This window comes from Lynx canadensis, chromosome E2, assembly GCF_007474595.2.
Source record: "Lynx canadensis isolate LIC74 chromosome E2, mLynCan4.pri.v2, whole genome shotgun sequence".
Classification (NCBI taxonomy): Eukaryota; Metazoa; Chordata; class Mammalia; order Carnivora; family Felidae; genus Lynx; species Lynx canadensis.
The window spans coordinates 14,368,287-14,394,927 of record NC_044317.1 but is presented as its reverse complement, the minus strand read 5'-3'; the positions used below and the strand labels follow the sequence as shown (position 1 = coordinate 14,394,927).

The window sequence follows — 26,641 nt, the reverse complement described above, 5'->3', positions numbered from 1 at the left end:
TTAAGCGTCCGACTTCAGCCAGGTCACGATCTCGTCGAGCCCCGAGTCAGGCTCTGGGCTGATGGCTCAGAGCCTGGAGCCTGTTTCCGATTCTGTGTCTCCCTCTCTCTCTGCCCCTCCCCCGTTCATGCTCTGTCTCTCTCTGTCCCAAAAATAAATAAACGTTGAAAAAAAAAATTAAAAGAAACAAGAAAAATAGATGGTTTTCATACTGTCCCGTCTTTTTGCTTGTATGGCTCAGCATGCAAGGGTGCCATTTTGGGAAATAACTTTATCTTTGGATGCCAATGGCAGAAACAACAATTCATCTCAAGTATATGTTGAAATTATAGAAATACTTAGCAGATTTAGCTTTCCCTAGAAATGTGTTGGTGCCTGGTATTAGATTATTTTTCAGAAGTTTTCTAGATGTCCAAATGTAGAAATGTGCAGTTTTCAAGCTTCTGTTTTATCTATTTCTCTGAACAATTCTGTGTCCTTATTTCTACATGCTTTTATTTTTATTTCTTTTTAATTTTTTTAATGTTTATTTATTTTTGGGAGAGAGACAGCATGAGCAGGGACAGGGCAGAGACAGAGGGAGACACAGAATCCGAAGCAGGCTCCAGGCTCTGAGGTGTCAGCACAGAGTCTGACGCTGGGTTTGACAAACCCACAAACCGTGAGATCATGACCTGAAGTCGGACACTTAACCGACTGAGCCACCCAGGCGCCCCTCCATATGATTTTCATGTTATGTGCTTTCTCCTGATTCCAGTGGGGGATCCCCCTTTCATATTCATTAATGTTTTATTTTCAAGGAGGTCTTGGAATTTCTCCATAAGTGACTAATATATCTTTTGGGGAGGGGAATCTTGATCTGTTGTCTACTTCCTCAGACACTTGCCAAAGGCTTTCATTTTTGTCAGAAACTTCCTGAAGAACTCTGAAAAGTTGTAGTCAGAACATAGATTGGAATAAACTGAAGGAAACCTAACTAACCCTTACTTGATTGCAAGAATCGTATCTGGGGCATTGGGCCACAGAGAAGCAAGTACATTTAGGCCACTGCCAAACAGCCAGAAATTCCTTACAGGGGCCTATTGAATGCATAAAGTAAATGTTGAAAAACTAATGCCCCCATGACATTGATAACTCTTTCTCTGCAAAACTGGCTCAGCAAGGTGATTTGCAAGCTGCCTGCAGTGCCTCCTGGTGAAATCATGTTCATCTCTGCCTTCAAAGCTGATCGCCTTCAGGTCAACTTGCAACTGGTTGTCAATGGCCTAAAACTCCTGGAAAAAAAGAAAAGTGAGTAAATACTCTAGACAGCACAGTAAGCGGCCTGTCATCACTGAGCACTACCTTCCCACACCCCATATATCTCCTAAGACATTACTTAGCAATTTTAGAATTCAAAGGAATGTTTCTGACTTGTGGAAATGATTATTATAGAGCTCAAATCATTTAAAAGTTTGGGGCACCTAGATGGCCCAGTTGGTTAAGTGTCCTGACTCTTGGTTTTGGCTCAGGTCATGATCTCTCTCTCAAGCCCCACATCAGGCTCTGCACTAATGGCACTGAACCTGCTTGAGATTCTCTCCTTCTCTCTCTGCCCCTCCCCCACTCATGCTCCCATTCTCTCTCTCAAAATAAATTAACTTTAAAAAAATCACTTAAGGGGTGCCTGGGTGGCTCAGTTGGTTAAGCGGCCAACTTCAGCTCAGGTCATGATCTCACTCTGAGTTAGAGCTCTATGTCGGGCTCTGTGCTGACAGCTCCGAGTCTGGAGCCTGCTTGGAATTCTGTGTCTCCCCCTCTCTCTGCCCCTCCCCTGCTCATGCTCTGTCTCTCTGTCTCAAAAATAAACACTTAAAAAAATTTAAATCATGTAAAAGTTTCCAAAGACTATTCTGTATCTTGATTGTATCAATATCAGTATTTTGGGGGGTGCCTGCATGGCTCAGTTGGTTAAGGGACCAACTTCAGTTCAGGTCATGATCTCACAGTCTGTGGGTTCAAGCCCCACGTCAGGCTCTGTGCCGACCACTCAGAGCCTGGAGCCTGCTTCAGACTCTGTGTCTCCCTCTCTATCTGCCCCTCCCCAGCTCATGCTCTATCCCTCTCAATAATAAATGAACATTAAAAAAAATTGTTTTTTAAATATCAGTATTTTGGTTGTGCAAAATGTTATCACCACCAGAAACGGAGTAAAAATTACTCTGGATCTCTCTGTATTGCTTCTTACAAACTGCATATGAATGTACAATTATCCCAAAATAAGAAGTATAATTTAAAAAGAAGTTTCCAAAGATTTAAAATGTAAAACAATGTCCAGATTACTGGACTTTCCTTCACCATAGCAGAGAACTTTATCTAGTCAAGCCTCTTCAAATGTGCAATAGCTATTAAGTCTGAGCTGCTGGACACATTTTTCTGGAAGGGCTTCCTTACCTTTTTTGAAACACACGGGACGGGACGGGACAGGACGGGACGGGACGGGACGGGACGGGACGGGAAGGGAAGGGAAGGGAAGGGAAGGGCAGGGCAGGGCAGGGCAGGGCTATTTCTTCTGTCAGGTGACGACTCAAGTAGAATTACACCCATGAGTGGAGGTAGTAGCTGACAAGTTTTGTCTTCTTTCTTTAAATCCAACTTATTTTCTGTTGCCTTTTGCTCTTTCCTCATTTCAGTGAGTCACATGAGCCATTAACCCCTCAATAAACTGAAAAACCAATGATCTCTGATTATGAGGGGGATTCAGGTAAAATAAGTATTGTGTGTGCATACAGTTTTCTGAGTGCTCCATAAATAGCACTACTTACTCGAATTACTATGATCTATTGGTGGAGAGGCAGCTGTTACTCAAACTTCCAGGTAGATTTTTGGGCATTCATTAGATAACAGGGGCCTAAGAAAAATGCACAAATGAAATTTAGGCAAACTCAATGGTACCCATCATTTTTACCATGAAAATGACGATGACTGATGGTGTACACAGAACTTGTGAATTTCATTTATTTTTTTAAATTTGTTTTTTTTTTTAATTTTTAAATTTATTTATTTATTTTGAGGGAGAGAGAGAGAGAAAGAGGGAAAGAGAAACCCAAGCAGGGTCTGTATTGTCAGCCCAGAACCCAATGCGGGGTTCAGTCCCAGGAACCATCATATCATGACCTGAGCTGAAATCAAGAGTCACATACTTAGCTGGCTGAGCCACTCAGGCACCCCATGTAATTACACTTTCTTTTTAATTTTTATTTAATTTATTTTTAAAATTTACATTCAAGTTATTTAGCATTTAGTGCAACAGTGATTTCAGGAGTAGATTCCTTAGTGCCCCTTACCCATTTAGCCCACCCCCCCTCCCACATCCGCTCTAGTAACCCTCTGTTTGTTCTCCATATTTAAGAATCTCTTATGTTTTTTCCCCCTCCCCGTTATATTATTTTTGCTTCCCTTCCCTTATGTTCATCTGTTCTGTGTCTTAAAGTCCTCATATGATATTTGTCTTTCTCTAATTTTGCTTAGCATAATACCCTCTAGTTCCATCCATGTAGTTGCAAATTTTTGATTATTGAGTAATACTCCATTGTATATGTATACCACATCTTCTTTATCCATTCATCCATCAATGGACATTTGGGCTGTTTCCATACTTTGGCTATCGTTGATAGTGCTGCTATAAACATTGGGGTGCATGTGCCCCTTCAAAACAGCATACCTGTATCCCTTGGATAAATACCTAGTAGTGCAACTGCTGGGTCATAGGGTAGTTTTATTTTTAATTTTTTTGAGGAACCTCCATACTGTTTTCCAGAGTGGCTGCACCAGCTTGCATTCCCACCAGCAATGCAAAAGAGATCCTCTCTCTCCGCATCCTCACCAACATCTGTGGTTGCCTGAGTTGTTAACGTTGGCCATTCTGACAGGTGTGAGGTGGTATCTCGTGGTGGTTTTGATTTGTATTTCCCTGATAATGAGTGATCATTATCACTCATTGTTTCATGTGTCGGTTGGCCATCTGGATGTCTTCTTTGGAGAAGTGTCTATTCATGTCTTTTGCCCATTTCTTCACTGGATTATTTGTTTTAGGTGTTGAGTTTGGTAAGTTCTTTATAGATGTTGGATACTAACCCTGGCCATCTGGATGTTTTCTTTAGAGAAGTGTCTATTCATGTATTTTGCCCATTTATTCACTGGATTATTTGTTTTTTAGGTGTTGAGTTTGGTAAGTTCTTTATAGATTTTGGATCTTTATCTGACAAGTTGTTTGCAAATATCTTCTCCCATTCTGTTGGTTGCCTTTTAGTTTTGCTGATTGTTTCCTTTGCTGTGCAGAAGATTTTATTTTGATGAGGTCCCAATAGTTCATTTTTGCTTTTGTCTCCCTTGCCTCGGGAAACATGTTGAGTAAGAAGTTGCTATGTCCAAGGTCAAAGAGGTTTTTGCCTGCTTTCTCCTCAAGGATTTTGATGGCTTCCTGTCTTACATTTAGGTTTTTCATCCATTTTGAATTTATTTTTGTGTATGGTGTAAGAAAGTGGTCCAGGTTCACTTTTCTGCATGTCACTGTCAAGTTTTCCCAGCACTACTTGCTGAAGAGACTGTCTTTATTCCATTGAATATTGTTTCCCGCTTTGTCAAAGATTAGTTGGGCATATGTTTGTGGGTCCATTTCTGGGTTCTCTATTCTGTTCCATCTATCTGAGTGTCTGTTCTTGTACCAGCACCATACTGTCTTGATGAGTACAGCTTTGTAATACAGCTTGAAGTTTGTATTTTTAAAAATTTGTTCTTATGTTTATTTATTTTTGAGAAAGAGACAGAGCACAAGTGGAGGAGGGCCACAGAGAGACAGACACACAGAATCTGAAGCAGGATCCAGGCTCTGAGCTGTCAGCACAGAGCCCACTGTGGGGTTTGAACTCATGAACTGTAAGATCATGACCTGAGCCAAAGTCAGATGCTCAACCGACTGAGCCATCCAGGCACCCTGAGCTTGTGAATTTTAAACTGCATGCTCACATGTCCTTTTATTAGATCCTGGCAATCCAGTGACACATATTGTTATCCAGATAAATTATATCTTCTTTTAACAAATTTAATTTAAACTTGGAGTGCCTGAGTGATTTGAAGTATATAAAGCAAATTAGCCCTCCTTAACTAAACTTATTCCTCTTTAAAGGGAGATAATGATCTTGGTTTTCTATCATTCCAGGGATCTATATGTAACACAAACTATAACCTGGGCACACAATAAATGTTTGCTAATATTAGTAATGGTGTAACAACAGTTCAGTATTTATCTGAAACAAGTCCAGTTCCACTATAATTTCTTTTCCCTGTGATGTCTAGAACAGAGAACATTTTCCTCCTTTGTACTTGGCTAAGCAACCTTTCAAGCACTGAGATTTGTGTTTATTTCAGATTTAAATGTAGTCTCATGTCAAGATTTGCTTGCAGAGAGTAACTCTGTCTTTTCGTGATTAGGAGGTGAGTATAACTCAGTGAACAGACAGGTTACATAATTTAGGGGCTCAGGTTTTCCTGACTTGTGAAAAGTCTGTTTCCCCAGGCTCAGTCATCAGTTGATAATACAAGGTGGTAAGACTTATCTCGGTGGATTGGCCTGGGACAGGCTACATTTGTTACGTCCCCAGCATTACTCTACTAGTTCATTTTATTGGCATAATATGGTGAGAAAGCATAGGAGCTTACAGTCTGAAGATTTGGCCATGTTCTAATTCAACCAGTTACTCTTAATCGTGTGACCATGGGCAAGCCATTTAACCTCTTTGAATCTCAATTTTCTCAACTGTAAAATGCAAATAACACCTCACACAGGTGTTATAGGATAAAATGCAACACCCACACCCACAAGTGGTGGGGGGGAGGGAGAGAGACAGAGAGAGGGAGGAAGAATATTAAGCAGGCTTCATGCCCAGTATGAAGCCTGACGTGGCACTTGATCTCACAACCTTGAGATCACAACCTGAGCCAAAAGAGTCTGACGCTTAACCAACTGAGCCACCCAGGCACCCCTGAGAACAGTTTTTGTCTTAATATTTTATTTTGGAGAGAAAGAGAGTCAGCAGGAGAGGGGCGGAGAGGGGGACAGAGGATCCCAAGCAGGCTGGGATCCTCTGTCAGTGCAGAGTCCAATGCACGGCTCAAACTCCCAAACCGTGAGATCATGACCTAAGCCAAAATCACGAGTCCATTGCTTAACCGACTGAACCACCCAGGCGCCCCAAGAACAGTTTTCTAAATGTAGAGCACTTCATGCATTCTTCTTTATTTTCTTATTTTTATTTTTTAAGCTTATTTATTTTGAGGGGGAGGAGGGGTAGAAAGAGGGGGAGCAAGAGAATCTCAAGCAGGCTTTGTGCTGTCAGTGTCAGGCTGCAGGGCTCCATCCCACAAACCGTGAGATCATGACCTGGGCCAAATCAACAGTCAGATGCTCAACTGGCTGAGCTACCCAGGATCCCCTATTCTTCTTTTTTAAATAATATTTTTATTACAAATATAAGAAATGTTCACTATGGGACATTTTAGAAAAGCAAGGCTAGCTGAAAGGATAAAACAAAGATCACCTGACACAACACCCCCTAGAGCATTTCTTAACCTTCAACAGGTGTCAAAATTGGAGGGCTTGTTCAAACACAGATTTTTGGGTTCACTTTCAGAGTTTCTGATTCAGTGGGCTCCAAGAATCTGCATTTCTAACAGAATCTCAGGTGATACTGGCGTTGCTGATCTGGGGATGACACTTTGAGAACCATAGCCTAGTGCAAAACATTGATAACTTCATATGTGCACATATGGTATATATTTTTTATTGTTTTTATAAAAACAGTTTCACACTATCATGTCACCTGCCTTTTTTATTCAATAAACTCCTCTTTGTACATGCACTTTTCTTTTTTTAATTTTTTTTTTAATTTTTTTCAATGTTTTATTTTTTGAGAGAGACAGAGCACGAGCAGGGGAGGGGTAGAGAGAGAGAGGGAGACACAGAAGCCAAAGCAGGCTCCAGGCTTTGAGCTGTCAGCACACAGCCTGACGCAGGGCTCAAACCCAAGAACCGGGACATCGCAATCTGAGCTGAAGCCGGAGGCTCAACTAACTGAGCCACCCAGAAGCCCCCGTACATGCACTTTCCTATACGTGTGCTTTGTGCTGCAGCTGAGCAGGCCCAGAGAGCCAGGAAAGAGATTGCTGACTATCTGGCTAGTGGGAAAGATGAATGAGCTCGGATCCAAGTGGAACATGTTATCTGAGAAGACTACCACAGAGGATCCATGGAGATCCTGGAGCTGTATTGTGACCTTTTGCTGGCTTGGTTCAGCTTGATCCAGGCCACAAAGTAAGACCTATTGAACTTGCACATTTTTCAGGCTCAAAGGAGTGAGAAGGCATCCCCGCACCTAGTGAGGGGAGAGTACACTCTAACTTGCTGGTACTATGCCAAAGAACTTTGTCTCTAATTTTTATAGGAAGAAGTAGTGCTGTTTGAAGAGAATATGGTAGTCCAAGGAGCCATGTTTAGAACCATATGGTTGTTGGGGAACCTAGCTGGCTCAGTGGGAACAGCATGCAACTCTTGAGCTTGGGGTCTTAAGTTTGTTAGGTGTAGAGATGCCTTAAATAATTAAAGTTGTTCTTAAAAAAGAACCATATAGTTATCTTTTTTCCCCTTGAGTTTGTAGAGGAGTGGTGAAATACAGACAAAAAAAGAACCCATAATCACCAAATCTAGAGATAAGAATTTTGGTACATTTCTTTCAGACCATATATGTATTTCTTTATTTATCTATGTGTGTATAAACACATACGTGTGTGTGGGTATATATATAGTTATATATACCTATGTGTATATACTGTAATTGTATATATTGGTATATATTGTAATTTCACTTAAAAAATTATTTAACATTAGCGGTGCCTGGGTGGCTCAGTCGGTTGAGCATCTGACTCTTGATTTTGGCTCAGATCATAATCTTGGAGTTTGTGGAATTGAGCCCCATGTCAGGCTCCATGCTGATGGTGATGAGCCTGCTTGGGATTCTCTCTCTCTCCCTCTCTCCCTGCCCCTCCCCTATTTGCGCTGTCTTTGTCTCTCTCAAAATAAATCAACTTAAAAAAAAGAATTATTTGATAATATATTTCGAACATTGTCCATGGACTATCTTTGAAGTAGGGAAAAGATGGAAACATAAAGCTGTGTTGCATAACTTTGTGTTCTTCTTAGGGAACTGGATTCTGGCCTGACCTAATCTGTATCTACACTAATCTGGGCAGCTCCTCGCCTCCAGTCAGAGGTGCCTGAGTTGAAGATAGTAAGTTTGATAAGTTTTCACTGCCTGTGCCACAACTGTAGGTGAGAGTATCACTCTTGCTACTTGTTTAGAATTGTAGGATTACTTAGAGGAATCCTTTTTTCTCTTAAAGGACAACCATAGAAATATTTTCTGCTGTTAGTGTGTAAGTGAAAAAATACTTTTAAAAAAAATGGCAATGGTAGAGGGGCACCTGGGTAGCTCAGCTGGTTAAGTGTCCGACTTTAGCTAAGGTCATGATCTCACAGTTCGTGGGTTCAAGCCCCACGTCAGGGTCTGTGCTGACAGCTCAGAGCCTGGAGTCTGCTTCAGATTCTGTGTCTTCCTCTCTCTCTGACCCTCCCCTGCTCACATTCTGTCTCTCAAAAATAAATGAACATTAAAAATTTTTTTTTTAAATGGCAATGGTAGAAAAAAATAATAAACCTTACCTAAAAAAATAAAGCAAAATTTGACAGTGGATTTCTTTCGTGCGGAGACAGGAGTCGTAATTTATAAGGTATTTAGAATTAGAAGTTTTAAGTTTCACATTTATCAGATACTTAAGAACAAAACACTTGTTCTGTTGCTATTGCTGTTGTTTTGATGCTAATAGAATGTAATTCCAATGAGATAAGATGAAAGTGATTTTTGCTCTTTTCGTGGTTCTTCATCTTCAAATTTGCCATAACTTGATGTATTTCACCTTTATTTTTTTCTTGGTGATGTCTTCCTTCAGGTATCTAATCAGCTGTGTGCAAAGTACAGCCAAGAATATGCTCAACTGTGTTGAACCAATGAGATCGGAACTGTCACCTCTCAGGTAGACACATTTCCAGAGACACACATTTTTCTAAGCCAAGAAATACAGGAAAAGCAAATATAAACAAACTCAGAATGCATAATTTTGTGCAGACTGAAAGATGTTTAGAAATAAGTCTTGGGGCACCTGGGAGGCTTAGTCAGTTAAGCATCCAACTCTTGGTTTCAGCTCAGGTGATGATCTCACAGTTTCCTGGGGTTGAGCCCTGTGTCAGGCTCTGAGCTGGCAGCGCAGAGCCTGTTTGGGATTCTCTCTCTCTCTCTCTCTCTCTTCTCTGCCCCTCCCCCACTTGCACTGTCTCTGTGTCTCTAAAAAATAAACATTAAAACTTTTTAAAATATTTATTTATTTTTGAGAGAGAGAGAGACAGAGAGGGAGAGAGAACAAGCAGGGGAGGGTCAGAGAGAGAGGGAAAAAGAGAATCCCACACTGACAGTGTGGAGCCTAATGTGGGGCTCAAACCCACGAACCATGAGATCATAACCCAAACTGAAACCAAAAGTCAGACACTTAACCAACTGAGCCACCCAAACACGTTGGAGGCAGAATAACCTGTTTAAACATTTTGGACTAGGGAACTCAGATCTTTATAAAAAAGCTAGTGTCAAGCAATCTGAGATTATTTCTTTACGAAGAAAGCATACATTTTCCTAAATGTAACTGGCCTAGTAATATGAAAGAAGTTTATAAATTTAGAAGCTTCAACTTTTGAACATCTTACATCATGACCACACAGTATAATTCAGGACTGACATTCAGCTGAGACACAGAGATCTAGCCGCAGTGTTGTTTCAGGCTGGTGGTGTTTCAGAGTTGTTTCAGGGTGTCCATTCTGACTGGATGGTGCCTTGCTGTACTGGTTGCTGAGTGTGTTGAATATCGCCTTTGACATAATTCAAATACTTCCAAAATCAGAACTTTCAATTTAAAGTATTTTTTCTTATGTTTATTTTCTTCCTCTTATTTTCAAAGATTGAGATTCTTTCTCCCCAGGATCGGGCTGTCTTTATGATATAAGCAGGGCACCTCCTAAATTAAAAAAAAAAGTTTTTAATTGTACTTTTACAGAACAGATACTAGAAAAATAAAGGACAGTGATTTAGAGGTGAAAGACCACCTCAACTCTTTTTGTTTCTGAGTTTGTGGATACGTGTGTGACCAAATTCCGTTATGTTCTTTATCTTGCAGCTAAAGTGTAAAATTAAATGTGACTACTCTACCCCAGGTTGTAGTAGAATAGTACCTGACAGAAATTGCTAAGAACTATAATGTGCCATATAAATCCACGGCAACCATTACAGTGAATACTTTCAAGAACAAAGAATGGACTTAAAGCTGAGATTTTTATTGTGCACCAGAAGATCTGTTTTCTACTTAGGAATGTGGCTTCCAGAGTAGCTCTGCCAGGATTGTAAAGCAGGTGACATTTGCACCTTTTCTCCACCCACATACTTTTCCTAACAGAGCTTGACTTCTGCTGTCACATGACCCTTATAAGTTGGTAACAATAGGGTAGAAAACAAGGATGAAAATACCTTAAGTATTATACTTACAAGTGTGTTAAAAACAAACACCCATGGCACAAAAACAGACACACAGACCAATGGAATAGAATAGAAACCCCAGAACTAGACCCACAAACATATGGCCAACTAATCTTTGACAAAGCAGGAAAGAACATCCAATGGAAAAAAGACAGTCTCTTTAACAAATGGTGCTGGGAGAACTGGACAGCAACATGCAGAAGATTGAAACTAGACCACTTTCTCACACCATTCACAAAAATAAACTCAAAATGGATAAAGGACCTGAATGTGAGACAGGAAACCATTAAAACCCTAGAGGAGAAAGCAGGAAAAGACCTCTCTGACCTCAGCCATAGCAATTTCTTACTTGACACATCCCCAAAGGCAAGGGAATTAAAAGCAAAAATGAACTACTGAGACCTTATGAAGATAAAAAGCTTCTGCACAGCAAAGGAAACAACCAACAAAACTAAAAGACAACCAACGGAACGGGAAAAGATATTTGCAAGTGACATATCGGGCAAAGGGCTAGTATCCAAAATCTATAAAGAGCTCACCAAACTCCACACCCGAAAAACAAATAACCCAGTGAAGAAATGGGCAGAAAACATGAATAGACACTTCTCTAAAGAAGACATCCAGATGGCCAACAGGCACATTAAAAGATGCTCAACATCGCTCCGTATCAGGGAAATACAAATCAAAACCACACTCAGATATCACCTCACGCCAGTCAGAGTGGCCAAAATGAACAAATCAGGAGACTATAGATGCTGGAGAGGATGTGGAGAAACGGGAACCCTTTGGCACTGTTGGTGGGAATGCAAATTGGTTCAGCCACTCTGGAAAACAGTGTGGAGGTTCCTCAGAAAAATAAAAATAGACCTACCCTATGACACAGCAATAGCACTGCTAGGAATTTACCCAAGGGATACAGGAGTACTGATGCATAGGGGCACTTGTACCCCAATGTTTATAGCAGCACTCTCAACAATAGCCAAATTACGGAAAGAGCCTAAATGTCCATCAACTGATGAATGGATAAAGAAATTGTGGTTTATATACACAATGGAGTACTACGTGGCAATGAGAAAGAATGAAATATGGCCTTTTGTAGCAACGTGGATGGAACTGGAGAGTGTGATGCTAAGTGAAATAAGCCATACGGAGAAAGACAGATACCATATGTTTTCACTCTTATGTGGATCCTGAGACACTTAACAGAAACCCATGGGGGAGGGGAAGGAAAAAAAAAAAAGAGGTTATAGTGGGAGAGAGCCAAAGCATAAGAGAGTCTTAAAACCTGAGAACAAACTGAGGGTTGATGGGGGGTGGGAGGGCGGGGAGGGTGGATGAGTATTGAGGAGGGCACCTTTTGGGATGAGCACTGGGTGTTGTATGGAAACCAATTTGACAATAAATTTCATATATTGGAAAAAAAAAACACCCAAACACATGTGCGCACGCACACACACACACGGAAGTGTGTAAAGCTTTTTTACTTCTTAAGATCTCAATTTTATAGTGTAGTATAAGGCACTATATTTTGGTGTTAAGAGTATGAGTTCAGTAGTGAAATGACCCATATTCAGATCCTAGATTCACCATTTATTAACCATGAGACCTCAGGCAAGTGACTCACCCTTTCAAAGACTCAGTTCTCTGGACTTTAAGAAGGGGGATAATAAGAGTTAATAGTTATTACCAAATCTCGTAATTTGTTGAGATGATTAAACATGCTAATATGAATAAAGAAGTTAAATGCAATGCCTGGCACTTAGCCAATGTAATCAAGTTTTGCTTTCTATCACCATCATCATCAACATCACTCAAGGTAGTCTAAGCTTCTAAAAGGTGGTCATGGAGGGTTTTAGGACAAGAGGGATTTCACCCTAATGCCTTTGAATTGCTGAAGAGGCATGTACCAAGTTGGGTAGTGTTAAGGGGCACACTTTTCTGAGGTTTTGCTGATTGTTTCCTGCTAGGACTCTTATACTCCTTTTTTTTTTCCCTCTTCCAAAGAGTTACATGGTTTGTTGAAAAAGGACATATTGTAAAAACTTAGACAATACAGAAAGGAACTTTGAAGAAGTAAAAGCCACATGAAATACCACTAGAGATGTGCCCAAGGGCTCAGTCTCTAGACTTTTTCCCTTTCTTCTCTATTCTTTAGGTGATTTCATCCTACGTCATGGTTTTCAATCCCATGTTTATGGTGAAGACTTCCATATCTCCATCACTAGCTAAGAGCTCTAGGTTGATACGAACTCCAGACTGATATATCCATCCACTTTCTTGACATCTTCACGTGGATGTTTCAGAGGCATCTCAAACTTAACATGTCCAAAAGTGCTCTCATCCCTTTCATGGACCTACTCCTTCTTACAGTTCATGGCAATTCTATGCTAGGGCAAAATCTTGATATCTTCCTTGACTCTACCCCTTCTCTCAACCCCTACCTAGCCCCCAACCAATTTTCAGCAAATCTTGGTCACTCTACCTTCTAAATATATCCAGAATTCTGCCACTTCTCACCACCTCCATTGACGGTACTTTGATCTAACCTAATCTCTTGCCTGAATGACTGCAATAGCCTCTTAACTGGTTTTCCTGCTTCTACTCCTTTTCCCCATTAATTGATCCAATATAACAGTCAGAGATCTGGTTAATACCTAAGTCAGATCACGTTACTCCTCTTCTTTTAAACCCTTACAATGTCTTTTTAATTCACTTACGAGTAACAGGCAGCAACTTTCCTGTGATGAAGGAGGAAATGCACTCTCACCTCTTCTGTCTGGCCTCATTGTCTCTACTCTTCCCCTTATTTACTCTGCCTCACACACTGGCCTCTTTGTGCTTCTTCAAGCACACATGCTGGTTCCCACCTCAGAACCTTTGTACTTCCAGTACTCTGTGTTCTTTAGCTATCTTCCCCGTCCTTCCCTCACTTCCTTCAGGTCTGTACTTGTGTGTTCTCTGTGAGTCACTTCTCAGCTATTGTCTCCAAAATGTCAACCTCTTCCCTCTTCTCTGCTTTATGTTTTTTCTCTATTGCTCTTAACTCTAACATACTACATAGTTCACTTAGTGATTTTGTTTATTATCTATTTCTTCCACTGGAATATCAGTTGTATGAGGACAGGGACTTTTATCTGTTTTGTCCACTGTAGCATCCCTAGCACTGTCAATAGATTTTTGTCAAATGAATGAATAAATTCAGAGTTTACCACTGCTCAAGTTTGATAAATGTTCTTGTAGACCTACCTATGCATGTTTATGTGCAGTTCCTAATCATCGATGTACTACAGTGTCTGACCGCATAGGCACTCAAAATATAGTCTTTGAAAGAGAGAGAAAAAAGTTGGTATGGGCCATAAGCTTGAAGGTTGCTTTATCTGTCATCAACTTAACTTACATTAAAGTATGAACTTCATGAGGGCAGGAACCATGTCTCCTTGCTCACTATTTCCTCCCCTGTGCCTCTAAGAATGTTTGGCATCTAGCAGGTACGTGATAAACAAATGTGTGATAAGTTGAGAACACAATGTGACTCTTACCCTCTTGCCTTAGGTGGAAGGCCTGGCAGACCTGGTCAGTATTGGATTTACTGAGGATGTTAAGAAAGGTGCTGTTGACAGAGCAGGTGGAACTTTAGCAGGAACTGGTGATCCACCTGAGGCATCACCAATATCTGCACTGGGACCCTTTCCTGTGAGACCCCCAGCCTCTTGTTTTTTATCCCTTCCTCCTGAAAGACAGGTCAGTACAGAGAGGGAAACTGATTCTGGGGTGGGACTACCAGTAGTGTTAAAATATATTTCTACATGGGCCTTTTGAATGGTAGAAAAATCTTAGTGATGTTTTTTAAGGCTAGGGGGCATATTTGCAGTCATTTAGCTGACATTTGATTTTTTTTTTTTTAATGTTTATTTACTTTTGAGAGAGAGAGAGACCGAGCATGAGCAGGGGAGGGGCAGAGAGAGAGTGAGACACAGAATCTGAAGCAGGCTCCAGGCTCTGAGCACACAGCCCAATGTAGGGCTCAAACTCACGAATTATGAGATCATGACCTCAGCCAAAGTCAGACGCTTAAGAGGTTTAAGAGACTGAGCCACACAGGCTCCCCATTTGATGTGTTTTTATGCTGAACTCATGAGAAAATAGGCCTGTAGTCTTTTATCAATCTCTTGACAATACCACAATATGGACTGCAAGGAACATTTTTATGAGCTGGACAAATTTGAAAGTCTTTCATGTACAGTGATTTAGACACATATTTCAATATTTAATTTATATGTAGGGGAAACAGTTGTCTTCTCTTGTTGAAAATAGTATAAAGATCTCAAAACTTTGTAGACATAAATCTAGAGAAGTCAAATAAGTAAAAGCTAAAGAGCCATAGACATTGATTCTCTTTACTCTGTTCCTTCAGTATGAATAAAGAGAAATGGTCTTATCCTTTTAAACTTGCAAGATATTTCTGACCCCATGAAACTCTTTTTTAAATTTTTAATGTTTATTTATTTTTGAGAGAGAGAGAGAGAGAGAGAGAGAGAGAGAGAGAGAGAGAGAACAAGTGGGGGAGGGGCAGAGATAGAGAGAAAGAGAGAGAATCCAAAGCAGGCTCCAGGTTCTGAGCTGTCAGCGCAGAGCCCGAAGCGGGGCTCGAACCCATGAGCTGTGAGATCATGATCTGAGCTGAAGTTGGACACTCAATCAACTGAGCCACCCAGGTGCCCCTATGAAACTCTTTTTTTAAGATTTTATATTTCAGACATAATTTAACTCTGATTTTCTTTGTTGAAATTATTTATCTGAATCACACCTTGTGAATTGCTCAGGTTCCAGTCTTGGAATGCAAGTCCTCTGATTTAAAATAAGAAAGAATTGAGGTGCCTGGGTGGCCCACTCAGTTAAGCATCTCACTCTTGATTTTAGCTCAGGTCATGATCCCAAGGTTTGTGGGATTGAGACGCATGTCGGGCTCCACATTGACAGCACAAAGCCTACTTGGGATTCTTTTTCTCCCTATCTTTCTCTGTCCCACCCCTGCTCGTGCGCATGCACTCTTAGATAAATAAACTTAAAAAAAAAGAAAGAAAGAAACAGACTCTTAAATATAGAGAAAAAAACTGATGGTTACCAGAGGGGAGGGAGGTGTGGTATGGGTTAAATAGGTGATGAGTATCTGGTGATATATGGACTTGATGAATCACTACATTGTACACCTGAAACTAATATATCACTGTATATTAACTGGAATTAAAATAAAAACTTAAAAAAAGAAAACAAAGAAAACTTTATTATGGAAACTTTAAACATATAGAAAATTAGAGGTAATAATATAATGAACTCCCATGTACCCATCACTTGGTTTTAACAGTTATCAACTTTCTGCTTCTCTTCTTTTCTCTCTTCCTGACACTTTTATTTGGGGGGGAGAAGGAATTTATCTTTTATTTTTATTTTTTAAAAGTTTATTTATTTATTTTGAGAGAGACAAAGAGAGCACAAGTGGAGAAGGGGCAGAGAGAGAGAGAGAGACAGAGAATCCCAAGCAGGCTCCGCACTGATAGCACGGAGCCCTGGAGCCCCCGACTAAGGGCTAAGGGCTTGAACTCACAAAACCATGAGATCATGACCTGAGCTGAAACCAAGAGTCAGACGCTTAACCAATTGTGCCACCCAGGCACCCCTGTGGGGAAGGAGGGATTTAGAGCAAATCTCAGACATCATATAATTTCACCTGTAAATATTTCTGTAAATATCTCTAACACATACCTTTTGTTTTTATAATATAAAAAAATGCCATGCCATTATGATGCTCAATACAATGAAAAATAATTTCTTACTATAATATAATACTCAATCCACATTAGATTTTGCTAATTGCTAGGGTGCCTGAGCGGCTCAGTCGGTTAAATGTCCAACTATGGCTCAGGTCATAATCTCACGTTCTTGAGTTCAGGCCCCACATCGCGCTCTCTGCTGTCAGCACAGAGCCTGCTTCCAATCCTCTGTCCTCCCTCTCTCTCTGCCCCTCCCCCACTGGTTGTCTCTCTAAATAAATAAACTTTGAAAAATTTTGCTGATTATCTCAAAAATGCATTTTATAGTTATTTTATTGAAATCAGGACCAAAGATCTACACATTGTATTTGGTTGATATATCTCCTAAACCTTCTCATCTCTAACACTTCCTTCTTCCTGCCTGTTGTTTTCTCCTTGCCATTTATTTCTTGGAGAAAGAGTCCTCAGACTTTATTAAACTGAATCATCTTTCACAAGTAGCATCTCCAGGCTTTAAGATTTCCTGTTTCTTGTATGTGACCACAGGTGACAAAAGCAGCAAAACTCATAGTTGCTCCTAAGGCTAATTTCCAGAAGGCATAAATAGAAACTTCACCTTCACAAGAAGGAAGCTGGACTGTGATAAGTTAATTTTATGAAATATTTATTGAAGGCTTACTGTGAACAAAATATGTGTTTGGCGCTCAGACCAATCACAACCCAGCGGTCTTTTTTCTTTCAGAATGACTCCTATAAGAAGAGTGATTTGTGTCCTTCACTGTTTCCTAGTAAGTATAGGGAATGCTGGTAGAAGCTGGAATCGCTTACTACTCACTGAAGATTTTTCAATTCTTCAAAAAATTTTTTTTTACATTTTATTTATTTTTGATAGAGAGAGACAGAGCACAAGTGGGGAAGGGACAGAGAGAGACGGAGACACAGAATCCGAAGCAGGCTCCAGGCTCTGAGCTATCAGCACAGAGCCCGACGCGGGGCTCGAACTCACGAACCGCAAGATCATGACCTGAGCCACAGTCGGACGCTTAACCAACTGAGCCACCCAGGCACCCCAAGATTTTTCAATTCTTATAACACTATTCCTCCATAGGTGACAGAAGGTTATTAGTGACTTACCAGGAGTACAGTGGGTTCCTTTATAGTAGCTAACAGTTTTCAAAGTGGATATAGATCTCAGATCTTTAACACAGAAAAAGTTTTAAAACAACCATCACAGTAGATAATCATGGCACATAGTTTGAAAAACTGTGCCTTTTTTAGAAGTCCAGATTGCCTTTGAAGCAAGGGCCAACAAAATGTCACCACTACCACCATTTGCATGACGGGGGAGTTGTCTAGTTTTCCAGCCAGATTATATGCTGCCCTCTCAAAAGTAATAATAGTCTACTGCCTTTGAGGCTGGGATTTCTTTCTGGAAGGCTGTATTATTGTGACTTTTAATTATATTTATTGAAATGAACAGGTACAGGATTCAACCTCCCAACTTCTCCAAAGCCAGAATCAAGATCCAAGATGGGTTTTGATAACTTTATGCCTCCTGATTTGCCTGATGAAAAACCTCAAGCAAGCCTATCCATTGACCCTTGTGGTTCTGAGGAAGTTGATTTTGAAGATCTTAACTGGAGACTTGAAATCCTCAAGAAAACCACAAAATTCCTTGGTCTTGGATTAATTAATTGCCTAGGAATCAGGGCTCTTCAGCACAAATGTTAATGTGGCTACTTGTGTGTGAGTCTGAAGTGTTCTCATTTACAACATCTTCCATCCCTTAAAGTCTCTGGTTCTCTGTCTGTAATAATGTATATGTGTGTCCATGCATACACATATAATTATTCCTGTCTCTGAAACTTCTATAATTCTTAGATGAAGATTCCTGACCTAAATAATTTTATTAATTATAGTCAATAAACTCTTGTTTTCTCTTGGATCCTTACTTCTCTCATAATGATCACTTTTTCCAGGGAGACAGAATGGTGTGTATTTAAATCCTACCCACTTACTAGCTATAAGACTTTTGGTAAATGGTACTTTCTGTCAGATGTGCATGGAAGTGCAAAGAAACTAGAGGAATATGTGTCTTTTTAAAAATGAGTATTTTAGGAGCACCTGGGTGGGTCAGTTGGTTAAATGTCCTATTCTTTTTTTTTTTTAAGTTTATTTATTTATTTTGAGAGAGAGAGAGACAAAGCACAAGTGGGGGAAGGGCAAAGAGAGAGGGGGAGAGAGAGACTCCCACACAGGCTCCATGCAATCAGCACAGAGCCCAACACAGGGATTGAACCCATGAATCACGAGATCATGACCTAAGCCAAAATCCAGAGTCTCAATCAACTGAGCTGCACAGGAGCCCATGAGTATTTTACTCTTGATCTCAGCTCAGGTCTTGATCTCAGGGTCATGGGTTCAAGCCCTATTTTGGACTCCATGCTGGGCATGAAGCCTACTTTAAAAAAAAAAAAGAGTATTTTAAAGAATGGGGTGCCTGGATGGCTCAGTTGGTTAAATGTTCAACTTCAGCTCAGGTCATGATGTTGTGGTTCATGAGTTTGAGCCCCACATTGGGTTCTGTGCTGACAGCTCAGAGCCTGCAGCCTGTTTTGCATTCTGTGTCTCCCTCTCTCTCTGCCCCTCCCCTGCTTGCTCTTTCTCAAAAATAAATAAACATTAAAAAATAAAATAAAAAAAGTATTTTAAAGAAAGAATGCAACACAGAGTGAAGAAAAGGCATTGTTAGGAAATCAGTGGAATCCTGTATGTCTGAGTTCTGCCACTTACTAGCTGTGAGCCTCCTTTTTCTCCTCTATAAAATGGGGACAATAATGAAAATTAAAAGAATTTATGTAAAGCCCTTTAGCACTTATTAGGTGCTCAATAAATATTAGTTTCCTTTTCAGTTTCTATTTGCTGAGTTCTAGTGGACTAAATATTAGTGATTCTATGGGATAAAGGAGAGGGTGAGAAAACAAGATGGTCAGATTATTGTTTCTTGTACAACTGGCATTTTGTTTGGTTTTCTTTTTAATAACCTTTATGTTTTAGAGCAGTTTTTGGTTCACAGCAAAATGCCAAATTAATTTTAATTACTTTTTAACTATGTGTGTGTGTGTGTGTGTGTGTGTGTGTGTGTTCGTATATTTATTTTTGAGAGAGAGAGAGCACAAGCACGGAGGGACACAGAGAGAGGAGACACAGAACCCGAAGCAGGCTCTAGGCTCTGAGCTGTCAGCACACAGCTCGATGTGGGGCTCGAACTCATGAACTATGAGATCATGACCTGAGCTGAAGAAGGACTGACTGAGCCACCCAGGTGCCCCAAGGCTAACTTTAAAGCAAACTGCAGAACTGCCTGATTTTAGAGGAGTAAGGACGGGGCTAGGCACATAAAACAAAACCTTGTTTGTTCAAACAAAACCTTCCTTACCATGGAAACTTCTAGGCAAATGATGGTGCTTGTATAAAGGAAATAGAATTACTTGAGTAGGAAATGAGTCAGAAGCCCTGCTGACTTTCTGGGTGCTGCATCCTTCTCTGGTGGCCACAGTTTTGTCTTCCCTAGACTAGAGAATGGCACCACTTCCTCAAGTTGGGGTTTGAGTTGGTTGCAACCTCATATCTGGTAAGAGTTTTTACTCTAAAAGTGCCAACATAATATAGAATGATTTACAAAACAAGGATGATATAAAACATCTCCATTGGCAAACTCTGGACTGCCTTTTTTTTTTTTCCTTTCAATTTGTATTTATTTATTTTGGGAGAGAGAGAGAGAAAAAGTGCAAGTGGGGAAGGGGCAGAGAGAGAGGACAGAATGAGAATCCCAAGCAGGCTCTGAGCTGCCAGCACAGAGCCCAACGTGGGGCTTGAACTCACAAACCCTAAGATCATGACCTGAGTCAAAGTCAGATGTTTAACCCACTGAGCCACCCAGGCACCCAGGACTGCCTCTTAAAAAAAAAATTTTTTTTTAATATCTACTTTTGAGAGAGAGAGAGAGAGCAAGTATAAGTGGGGGATGGGCAGAGAGAGAGAGAGAGAGAGAGAGAACACAGAATCCGAAGCAGGCTCCAGGCTCCGAGTGATCAGCATAGAGCCGGGTGAGGGGCTTGAACCCAAACCATTAGATCATGACCTGAGCTGAATTCAGACACCTAACCAACTGAGCCACCCAGATACCCCAGGACTGCCTCTTTTTTTTTTTTTTTTATTTTTTTTTTCAACGTTTATTTATTTTTGGGACAGAGAGAGACAGAGCATGAACGGGGGAGGGGCAGAGACAGAGGGAGACACAGAATCCGAAACAGGCTCCAGGCTCTGAGCCATCAGCCCAGAGCCTGACACGGGGCTCGAACTCACGGACCGCGAGATCGTGACTGGGCTGAAGTCGGACGCTTAACCGACTGTGCCACCCAGGCGCCCCGGACTGCCTCTTTTAAATCTCTAAATCAAAGAAGGAGCTGGGCTGAACCTTGTATCCTATGCGTTTTGATCTTTAGTTTCAAGGGGCATATAGATTTCCTAATGGTCTTGGTACAAGGCCAAAGGGTGTATGGAGTTGGCTATTAGAATTTCAATTTTACATCACTTCTAGCTCTTTTGCCACAACTGAAAGATTAATTCCTAAACTTTTCTCAAGCCAGGATAAATTGTGATTAGGCACCATGCCTAAAAGAACTGTAAAAATGCTCTTTGTGAAAACATTACATAAACAACAGAGGGACTAATTTCTTTCTGACTCTCAGGCTTATTTATAGACTCAGGTGATTCAAACAAGTGGAGCCACCTCCTTGACACACGTCACTGTTTCCAACAGGGTTGGATCTCCTTCCCTCTCCTTTCTCAGCTGAGATCTCTGGCATGTGGAGAAGCAGGAAGAATTCCTTGTGAAAGACGCTGACCACATTTCTGTAGGGAGAGTTTTCCCTATCTGCTGTAAAGGTCTTATGGCTTCAGCTGCTGATACTGTCATTTAAGAACCCCACTGCAACTAAGCCTCCAAAAGAGGGTTCCCTCTGATACCACGATTCCAGTTGATATGCCATGTCTTCCAAAAGACTTCTTTCTCAGCTCTGGCGCCCACTGACCTCTCATTTTTCTGCTTCTTTTGGAACTATCATTTATCTCCTGAGTGGTAATATTGATATTTCTATGTATTGGAGGATTTTTAAAAAATCTAGTTTTCTTTAATGAGATAAAGAGGGTAGGGCAGTCTCTATTGAAATGACAATAACAAGGGTGCCTGGGTGGCTCTGTCAGTTAAGCTTCTGACTTCAGCTCAGGTCATGATCTCGTGGTCTGTGAGTTCAAGCCACAAGTCAGGCTCTGTGGTGACAGCTTAGAGCCTGGAGCCTGCTTGGGATTCTTTGTCTCCCTCTCTCTCTGCTGCTCCCCTGATCATGTTCTGTCTCTGTCTCTCTCTCTGGAAAATAAACATGAAAAAAAAATGAAATGTCTATAACAGATTCTGTGCACCCAGGACAGTGTGGTGTAGTACACTCAGGCAATACATTTATTAAATGATTATTATATAGGCTAAAAGATATATAGTTACCCCTCACTTTTCAAAAGTTCACATTAGGCCACTTCGATTTTATGAATGACCTACATTAGTACCTGTTTTGGCCAACCAAAGGAAATTTGAAAAAAACGTTCACGTCTACCAAAAAAAAAAAAAAAAAAAAGTAGGGGCGCGTGGGTGGCTCAGTCAGTTAAGTGTCCGACTTCAGCTCAGGTCATGATCTTACAGTTCGTCAGTTTGAGCCCCGCATTGGGCTCTGTGCTGACAGCTCAGAGCCTGGAGTCTGCTTCAGATTCTATATCTCCCTCTCTCTCTGCCCCTCCCCAGCTTGTATGCTGTCTCTTTGTCTCTTTGTCTCTCTCTCTCAAAAAATAAATAAACACTAAAAAAAATAAAATAAAATAAGGGGCACCTGGGTGGCTCAGTCAGTTAAGCGTCCAACTTCGGCTTGGGTCATGATCTCACAGTTCATGGGTTTGAGCCCCATATTAGGATCTGTGCTAATAGCACAGAGCCTGGAGCCTGCTTCGGATTCTGTGTCTCCGTCTCTCTCTGCCCCTCCCCCATTTGTGCTCTGTCTCTATCAAAAATTAAATGAACATTTAAAAAAATTTTAAAAATTAAACACACACACACAAACACACACAAAAGTAAAAAGTGAAAACAGCATTCAGCACTTGTTCTGCAGTAAGCTTTTACAGAGGCAGTATGCACACAGAGCAGTGATAGTGGCCAAGTTTCTTACCTGGAAACTATGCTAAAAGTAAGATAATATTTATCCTAAAGACATCTCCTATTTATTGAGCCCTTACCACGTGACTGCCACTGTTCTAAGTACTTTAAGTGTATCGGCTCATTTGATTATTATACCAGCCTTAAGGTGCCAATGCTACTACTATCATTAACTCCATTTTATAGACAGGTACACTGAGGTTCAGAAATCCTCAGAGATGTTTACTAATTTTCTACAGGTCATACAATAAAGGAAGAGCAGCATTTAAAAATTTTTTAAAAAGTTGATTTATTTTGAGAGAAAGAGAGAGAGCACACTCGAGCAGAGGAGGGGCAAAGAGAGATGGAGGGAGAGAGAGAGAATCTCAAGTAGGCTCTGAGCTATCAGCACAGAGCCTGATGCAGGGCTGGATTTCAGGCACCAGAAGACCACGACTTGAGCCAAAATCAAGTTGGACATTCAACTGACTAAGCCACCCAGGCACCCAAGGAAGAGCAGCGTTTTAAACCCAGGCAGTCTAGCACCAGAAACCAACACTTTTAACTACTATGCTATAATGCCTGCATGGTTTACAAGCTCATGACAGGTGAGGAGCAAATGAATAACTGTATATAAAAACACTTTTGTAAATTGTAAGACACAATGCACTACTGTTACTTGGTAGTGGACAATCAAGAAATGGTTGAGATGAATTGTATGGTGGCATAAAAACTGTTTTATACTTATGTTCGCAAAATCCTTCATACTTTTCAAAGTGTTTTCACACAGTTGATCCCTCTGGAAATTAAGCCACTGTAAATCCATTTTGGAATAAGTCTAGTCATAAAGAAAGCGTTCATAATATTTATATATTAAATAATGTATGTTAATATTTATAAAGTATTTATTCTCAAATACTTCAGGGCCAGCTGAAGTAACAGGCCCAGAGATGTTAAATACCCTGATTACAGCACAAAGTTAGTAACCCAGCCAGGACTGGCATCTGAATGTCTGACTCCTGGCTGATGCATCTTTAGTTTTGTTTTTTGTTGTTGTTATTATTTGTTAAATTGGAGCATATGAGTTTTTCAATAATAAACAAAACTATAAAAATAATGATCTTTTCTCCCAGCCATTCTCTCTTCCTAAAAGTTTAGTTAATTTTTGGGATGTTGCCGTTTTAAAAACAAAAATCTCCTGGGGTGCTTGGCTGGTTCACTCAGAAGACGAGCATGTAACTCTTGATCTCAGGGTCATGAGTTTGAGCCCCACACTGAGTGTAGAGATTACCAAAACTATAAATAAACGTTAAAATAAAGAAATAAAAACAAAGATCTCCTTTAACATTTGGATCTATAAAACTGCATTATTTTGTAAAAATTTTTTTTTCAAAATGTAAGTCTTTTTTTCCCAAAATGTACATTATGCTCATTGCAAAAACAAAACATCATAACATACAAATCCTATATAATCCCACCATCCAAAAACAACCATTTTCGCATTTTAGTTTTATCCTTCAACTTTTTTTATGTATATATACGCTTTTTTTGCAATATTATTATAAAACCATTTTGTAATGTTCAAAAACACCTGTCATACCATGATAATAAAGATAGAGCTATAGCTTCATTTTTATTAGCAGCATAGTACTCCATTTTATTGATGTGCTGTAACCTACCTGAAATTAGAGATTATGCTTGATTAGATGGGGAGTAAGTCTTCCTAAACGTTTTTTTTTCAAAAATTTTTTAACACTTATTCATTTTTGAAAGGCAGAGACAGAGCGTGAATGGGGGAGGGACAGAAAAAGAGGGAGACACAGAAGCAGGCTCCAGGCTCCAAGCTGTCAGCACAGAGCCCGACGCGGAGCTCGAACTCAGGGACTGCAAGATCACGACCTGAGCCGAAGTTGGCCGCTTAACTGACTGAGCCACCCAGGCGCCCCAGTCTTCTTAATCTTTAAATGCTAACCACGGAAACCAAAACTCTTAGGATAATGATGTCCACACTATATATTAAGTCAATTGCTTTTATTGAATTAAAATTTTTTTTTAAATGTTTATTTATTTTTGAGACAGAGACAGAATGTGTGTGGGTTAGGGGCAGAGAGAGAGGGAGATACAGAATCCGAAGCAGGCTCCAGGCTCTGATCTGTCAGCACAGAGCCCGACGCAGGGCTCAAACTCAAACTGTGAAATATGACCTGAGCCGAAGTTGGACGCTTAACCAACAGAGCCACCCAGGCGCCCCTATTTTTTAGTTTCATTGGAGGAGGAGTTTGGTAATTATAAAGGTAATAAAAGTAAAAAAGAAACATGGAGGGGGTTTACATCTCATAATGTCTGCCGTATTCTCTTTAATGCTCTGCCATTTGGCCTGGTACTAAAAAAGTTCCTTCCTCTTTCTTAAGAATAGTTTAATTTTTCTTTTGTGGTTTGCAGTGGTATAAACACTTAAATTCAACCTCTAAACAAATATTTGTGATGTTGCAAACAAAATACTTTAATTGCTTTGTGACCTGCAAATTCCTTACTTTTGAGGGAGTCCAAAACTGTTCTTTAGCATGTGTTCATGCCTAGCTATACTTCAGAGGAATATGCCTTGCAACATCATTATGTTCTAGTTTTATGCTACTACCTACAAGCTGTGTGATCCAAGGTTGCACTGCACAGTAGTGCATTGAGGGGGAGATGAGGCAACTGAATTCCATGAGGTTTCTGCTCCCCAGACCATTTGGGTTGATTCCACCCTGAGTGTGGGAGTTGGTGTGTGTGTGTGTATACTCTTTTCTAATTCAGGAAGTGGCACCATATAGCTGAATCAGAGTGGGGGAGGAGGGAGGGAGGATTTCTATATTAATAGTTTCTCTGAGCCTCAGTCTCCTTATTTGTAAAACTAAGTTACTTATCCTTGACTAATCTGATTTAGGAGGTTGGTAGGAGGGTCACACTGGGTCACACATAGGAAGATGCTTTTATAAACAATGTGATATCAATGTTTAATAATAGTAAATGATAATTACTTTATCACGCCCCCTGGCCTTTGTCACTTGTTAAGCCCGAATAGTTCAAGAGCAAAATTGTGCTCCTGAATTCAATTTTTGTAAAATGTTTTGAAATCTCTGCATAAAAGTGGCTGTCTGAGGAAAAAAGAGCAACCTCCTATGACAGGTCCTAAACTTAAGATTTGGTTAGTTCAGTTCTATTTGGCATCCCGCCAGGTGCTGTGCTTTATTCACTTTCAGGATTTCTTTGCCGCCAATCTACGTGAAGGATTTTAGTTTAGGTGGGTCACCTTTCCTTTAAATGAGCCAAAATATCACGACTCTTTTCACCGTTCACGTGGAAAATATTTGTGTCAGGTGTTCATAATTATTTATCAAGCCAGGTAACGTCTGGGTAGACGGTCTTTGGCTCAGGTTATTGGTTATGGAGACACAGCCCACTCTTTAAAGAGTTTTAGCGTTCACTAGTCCAAATCCTTTGTTTTTACATACGAGGAAACTGAGGCCCTGAGAGTTTAAATGATTATCCAAAGCAGGACGCTGAGCGGTTGTACTGCGTTTGAAATATATTCTTCTGTATCATCCTCTAACTCTAAAAAACACCTTGCAAAGATACCATAAAACTGTAGACTCCAAGACCGCTTGGAGCATGTTCCTGAAGTTAGCCTAGAGAAAGCTAAAGTTTCAAACATGACTGGAAACAGCTCGAGATTTTTCTGTATTAATTCCCAGCCCCCACCTGCCTCGCCTCACCCACTTCTTTCTATACCTTGATAGCTCGGCTCTCTTCAGGTGGCCCCGCGGCTTCCTGGTAGCTCAGCTTCCTCCTCCCCCGCAAGCGGAACCAAAGTTCGTAGGCTTCCAGAGTCAGCCGGCTCTTTCTCTCTCAGACTCTCCGCAGCGGTGACTCGGCAGCAGCGTCTCGCGTCATCAGTGACCGCCCCGTACCTTGCT

At 40.5% G+C, this 26,641-nt stretch overlaps 1 long non-coding RNA gene across 2 annotated transcripts; it reads right to left on the bottom strand.

Moving 5' to 3' along the window:
• Positions 1-659: 659 nt before the first annotated feature.
• On the bottom strand, positions 660-26,641 carry LOC115503396. 2 transcript variants are annotated; one of them, XR_003965363.1, is made up of 3 exons: positions 26,457-26,641; positions 9,848-10,155; positions 660-1,274 (listed from the first exon to the last, which is right to left on the bottom strand). It is a non-coding gene; the product is annotated as an uncharacterized LOC115503396 (long non-coding RNA). The 2 variants fall into 2 exon arrangements; XR_003965364.1 differs by having other exon boundaries at positions 9,880-10,155.